This window comes from Canis aureus, chromosome 18, assembly GCF_053574225.1.
Source record: "Canis aureus isolate CA01 chromosome 18, VMU_Caureus_v.1.0, whole genome shotgun sequence".
Lineage (NCBI taxonomy): Eukaryota > Metazoa > Chordata > Mammalia > Carnivora > Canidae > Canis > Canis aureus.
The window spans coordinates 60866477-60872476 of record NC_135628.1 but is presented as its reverse complement, the minus strand read 5'-3'; the positions used below and the strand labels follow the sequence as shown (position 1 = coordinate 60872476).

Below are 6000 nucleotides of genomic sequence, written 5' to 3'. Positions count from 1 at the left end.
TTGTAAATTCCCCGAGAACAAGGAATGGGCTCTGGGGACAGAGCACAATACAGGTGTGTGTATTGATATACTTACAGGTAACTCATATATACACAGTCACGGCTGTGCGATAATCAGGGATTACCTTACTAGTATAAGCTTCCATTATGAAAGACTACAAGTATGTGAATGGACGATGCAATTAAAGATGATCTAAATTATAATTTAAAAGAATAATTTAAAACAAATATTCTGTTTCTAGAGCAGTAGGTTCTCATGTTCAAAAACAGTTCACAGACCTACAGAGGTGAAAGATTAGGAAAGCAGCATTTCCAAAGTTATAGTAAGAGTGGTATGATGTAGAAGTTAAGAACATAAAAAAAAAAAAAGAAGTTAAGAACATAGGTTCTAGAGCCAGATCATGGGGATTCAGATCCTAGTTCCACCACTCATGTGATTTGGGGGGAGTTATGTAGCTTCTCTGTACCTTGGTAATAAAGTGTGTTGAAGGTAATACCTCCTACAGGATATACATTATGTAATGTTCCTTCTTCACTGCCTCCTCCTCTTTTTTATCTTTTTGTTTTTTTTTTAAGATTTTATTTATTATTATTTATTTGATAGAGAATGAGCACACAAGCAGGGAGAGCGGCAGACAGAGGGATCCCGGTGTGGGGCTCTATCCCAGGTCCCCAGGATCACAACCTGAGCTGAAGGCAGATGCTTCACTGCCAGAGCCACCTAGATACCCCTTTTTTTCATTTTTTAAAAGAATATTTATCTATTTATTCATGAGTGACACAGAGAGAGGCAGAGACCCAGGCAGAGGAAGAAGCAGGCTCCCTGTGGGGAGCCCAATGCGGGACTCAATCCTGGACCCCGGGGTCATGACCTGAGCCAAAGGCAGATGCTCAACCACTGAGCCACCCAGGCGTCCCTCTTTTTTTTTTTCATTTTCTTCTTAATTTTAGGAAATTCGTTATATAAATGCCATAGTTTATTTTGGGAAGCATCAACAAAACATGATTTATGAAATAAAATAGGAAAAGAAATAAGAACTTCACCGGTGTGTTAGTTGATCCAATATTATTTCCTTAGATTATAGTCTTGATTGGTGTTTGTACATGGCAAAGCTTAAACATCATGATTGTATTTCTTTAAAGAGCTACCCCCAGCAGGATACATGAACAGTAGAAAAATTGAGGAGCAAGAGGGGTGTTGGGTGGCTCAGTCAGTTAAGTGTCCAACTCTTGATTCCAACTCAGGTCATGATCTCAGGGTTATGGGATTGAGCCCCGTCATCCATGCTGAGCGTGGAGCCTGGTTAAGATTCTCTCTCTGCTCCACTCCTCTGCTCACACTCTTTCTCTCTCTCCCTCTCCCTCTCTCCAAAAACATAAATAAATAAAAATAAAATAAAATTTAGGACCAAGATATTTGATCATAATTGTATTCTTAACTCTCACATGGAGCAATGTTGAAATATGCTAATGATATTCATAATAGTATGTTGGTTAAATTAAGAAAAGTATCTGGCCAAGCAACATTTCGCTTTGTGCAATTTAGTTTTTTCCTAATAAATACTGTTCTGCTCTACTTGAATGGAAAACCTGTACTACTATTTGCAAAACATTTTGTTTTTCTTTCAAATGAAAGACAGGGAAAAAACAAAGGAAAAAAATTAGGCAGCAAACAAAAAAAGCAACCTTTGGTGCTAACCAGAAAATGGTGTGCGTGACAGGATACGTACAGCTGTCAATAGGCTTTTTTGCCACCAGGATGAGCCTTGGGTGCCAGTCCCTGAAGATTAGATCTGTTCAATATGTGGACACACAGGCAGGTTGCATGAGTGACCCTGATTGCCATAGTATTGCCTTAGTTTACAATATTAATAATAACTATATTATTATAACTATAACTATAACTATAATCAAAGTCAGTTGCAATAGACTTTTAAACTTAGCATCACAGCCTAGAACTCTTTAATTCACAGTGTACAGAATGTCGTTCTATGATTTGTAGTCAACATTACCAGTTACAGTGATTCTAGTGCACAGCCATCCCAGAGATCAATTCATTCAGGTCTGCTTATCGAAACAATATGTGATCATCTGTGAGAGACAGGAGAGATTTCATACTCTCAATCTGGAAAACGTTCTTCCCCAGAACCTAGGAACAGAGACAGATACTTGGCTTGATGGTGCATAAATAACATTGGAAAACATAATCACCAAGAAAAAAATATCAGCATGTTATATATATGTTTTTTTCAACATCTATCAGGCATTTTTCGGATACAGACACTATCACTTGTATCTGAAAATCTAGACCTGAGATTCTTGTATCTAATATTGAAAACCAAAGTCCTATTTCGTGGCTTTGAATCTGTACGTTTTTCAGAAAACAAGAATTGCCCATGTTCCCTCATCTATCCTACAGGTGACTGGAATCCCTCATGGATCCCACTTAGCTAGACACAGTCCAGTATTGTGCTAAAAATATGGGTCTGTCACTGGTGTAATTCCAGGTAAATTACATTTTTACTTTGTGCCTATTCCTCAAATATGTACATGTAATGATGTTAACTCTAGTATAATGCCTGTTTCACAGGATTCTATACGGATGAAATGAGCAAATACTTAAAAAGCATTGGCCACATGTCTCATAAAAGCTTGTTCCATAGGCATTAAGTATTATGATTAATATGTTTGAACAAGAAAATATTAGTTCCTCTTTATTAGTTGTATTCTTTCCACAAAACTTCTGATTCCTAAGTAACAGTCTCTTAAAGAAATAGGCCTATCTGTGAAATGTTTTACCTAAATTAAAGAGTTTGAAATAAGAATAAATGGAGCCAAGATAACATTTCAGGTAAAAGATGTCAAAAAGCAGTGTTGTGATATGTTTTAAGTAATTTAACTTTTAAGAAAAAATCAATTTACCTTTCTGTTTTTAAGTGCAATACTTAAAGCATTAACACTTCTCTTTTCAGGAGATTAACTCATAGTAAGCAGTTTAGAATGCCCAATAAACTACTTATTTAGTGTATATTTATTAGCGTGACCTTAACTTTACATTATAACTAAGCAAACGTGCCTGTTCCTGAAAACCCCTAATATAGGAAGAGCATGCACTGTCAAGTCTTTTTTGAAAAGGCAATCAGAATAACTGAGGAACTCTTTCTGGATGATACAGTCCAAATGCAGAAATGCATTAGAATGTCCTCTGCATATTCCATAGCTTAATGACCAATCTCATCTCCATTCAATGTTTTCCAACTCCTTGTGCATAAAAGGACAGAAGTAACTCTAAGTTCATCTTTCCTACAAACTTGAAACACCTGTGCAGATTACAAGGGCTACGGGGAATGCAAATGTAGTGTGTTACCCAAGTGACACATTAGCCCATTAACACAGATGTTCACAGCTCTACCTTTGGGAGGCCTGCCAATTACAAATCAGCAAAACATGTGAAATTTTTTTAGAGCAGAAGCACCCCAAATCCAGCAATTACTAACAGTAGATAAAGTTGACCATACAAAGCTGCATGGTAAAGAGAATGAGGCATCTTCCTTATAAACAAATGTGTTGGGTGCGGATAACATATTAGTGAAGTTCTCATTTGACTCTTTCTTTTGGGATAACGACTGTCTTGGGCCTTGGGAAACAGAAGAATCAAATGTGACCACGCCTGATGGAAAATGCCATAGTGACTTCTTTACCCAGCAATTAAAAGCCTCATGTTACACAGAAAATTGTTTATTAAAAGAACCCCCTCCATTTCATGTTCTTCATTTACAGATAAGTCACTTCCCTTGATGACAATGTTAACTTTGCACTTTATATTAGATTTAAAGATATGTTGTTACATTTAATAAACAAATATCTCATAATTAATTTCAGAATGGGAGTTTTGAGTCATTTTCAGCAGCCACAATAGTGGTGGTGGTGGTGTTTTACTAATCGATTTGTATGTGCCTGGTGTTTAACTAGTTACCTCAGTTCCAAACATCTTTCTTTTAAGGACTAGGTTTGAATTAGGGACTTTTTGGTGATCTTACACATAATGCTTTTAGGTTTCTTACACTGTCAACCCAATATCTTTTTAAATGAATTATGACAGGGAATTCATATATTAAACTAAGTGGCGAACTGAGATGTTTTACCCCAGTGTCATGTTGGGGGTTCCTTCTCTTCTGAGCTCAACCCCACTCATCCCTGTCCCTTCTTCTATTTCCTTGAGTATGGTAATGAACTGAAAGGATTCAAGTTGGCAACCTGCTCCCTTCTGATTAGCTCAAAATGGGTTCCCCGTCATTATTTTCCTTGTTTGACAATCTATTCAATTCCAGGATTGTGATAATGATGTTTTCTCTTACAGAGCTATTGTGCTACTTAATTAATGTTTGTTACATACTTGGAGATCCTTGGATGGCAAATGATATTCTAGAGCCAAGTACATTATTATTTCAATAAAATTAATGCCAAGATGAATCATAATGTGGAAGGTGATGGCCTGGAAATTGTTTCCTATCACTAACTGGAAAGGATATATTTGTTTGGCAGCTTTCTAAGTACAGTAAAAACAGGTGGCCATCCACAAGCTGATGTATAGAAGGGAAATAGTTCATCCAGATAATTTAGATTTTAATTGAATTCTTTACAAAGTATATGAAGTTTGAGTTTCTTTTGCAGGGAGGAGATTTTGATCAATTACTTTATTAAAGAGCCAATAGAGACCTATAAAGAAAAAAATAATAAAGCACAAATTAGATTTAACCAAAAAATGTTTACTTTAGCATAGTGAAAAAATATGAGCTTGGAGTTAAGTAAGATGGACTTAAATCCAGTGTCTGTCAATGTTGGAATTCCATGACACACAGATTAGATCTGTCTTGTTCACTGCCATTTTCCTGATCCTTGTTTCTACCTTATTCATATTTCTTCTTAATTAAATGTTCTGGTTTTTGATAGAGTCAAAAAGATAGATTCACCAGTCTTTCCCTCTAGGCTTTGTAGTTTTTATATCTTTCATTAAAAAGTCTTCCCTTCAGGTACCTGGGTGGCTTAGTAGGTAGAGCATGTGACTCTTGACTATTGATCTCAGGGTTGTGGGTTCAAGGCCCACCCTGGGCATAGAGCTTACGAAAGAAAGAAAGAAAGAAAGAAAGAAAGAAAGAAAGAAGAAGAAAGAAAAGAAAAGAAAGAAAGAAAAGAAGAAAGGAAGGAAGTCTTCCCTTATTTGAAGTATTTAAAATAAGTTCCTATATTTTATTCTATAGGTTTTACTTTTTATATATAATCCATTACTCTGTGTGGATTGCATTGCATTATTTTGGAGTAAAAATTATAAAAAGTAGGAAAAGCATTAACAATCTAATTTGAATTTTAAAAATAAAAGATTTGGGGCACCTGTGTAACTCTTGATTTCAGTTCAGGTCATGATCTCAGGGTCATGAGATTGAGCCCCATGTTAGGCTCCAAGCTCAGCATGGAGTCCTGCTTGAGATTCTCTCTTTTCTTCTCCCTCAGCTCCTATCTACCACACGCCTCTCTAAAATAAATCTTTAAATCAATAAATAGAAATAACAGATGTATTTGGGAATAATTAACATACTAAGACACTGTCTTCTAATAATGAATTTTAGTATACATTTTTATTTATTTTGTTTTTTTCCCCAATAAAGTCCTATACTTATTTTGTTAAGAGTTGTTATAGTTTCCTGTACTAATGCCATAAGTGGTATATGTTTTAAAAAGCAATTTAAATATCTGGTTAAATGTCCTGAAGTTGGAAGTGCACATCAAGAAATATCTATATTTTTATCTAACAAGTGCCTTTAAATAAATCGTTTAATCTTCCTCCCCTGCTGTGAAGGACCACTAAGATAGAAGCCATCGCTCTCAGAATATTTGAGTTACAGAAACAAATTTTATCTCAGTAATTATAACCCACTTTGAGGTATTAAAATGATGGCTCCAGTGTAGAATCCAATTTAAAATTTAAATCTCCCTTCAAGTT

The 6000-nt window shown here is 35.6% G+C and overlaps 1 long non-coding RNA gene across 1 annotated transcript in view; it reads right to left on the bottom strand.

The window, feature by feature from the left end:
- Positions 1-1947: 1947 nt before the first annotated feature.
- The window catches only part of LOC144289221 (uncharacterized), a 52976-nt gene continuing 48923 nt past the window's right edge, over positions 1948-6000 (bottom strand). The window contains exon 3 of the long non-coding RNA XR_013357215.1: positions 1948-2148. This is a non-coding gene — a long non-coding RNA (uncharacterized LOC144289221). The remainder of the gene's footprint in view (positions 2149-6000) is intronic.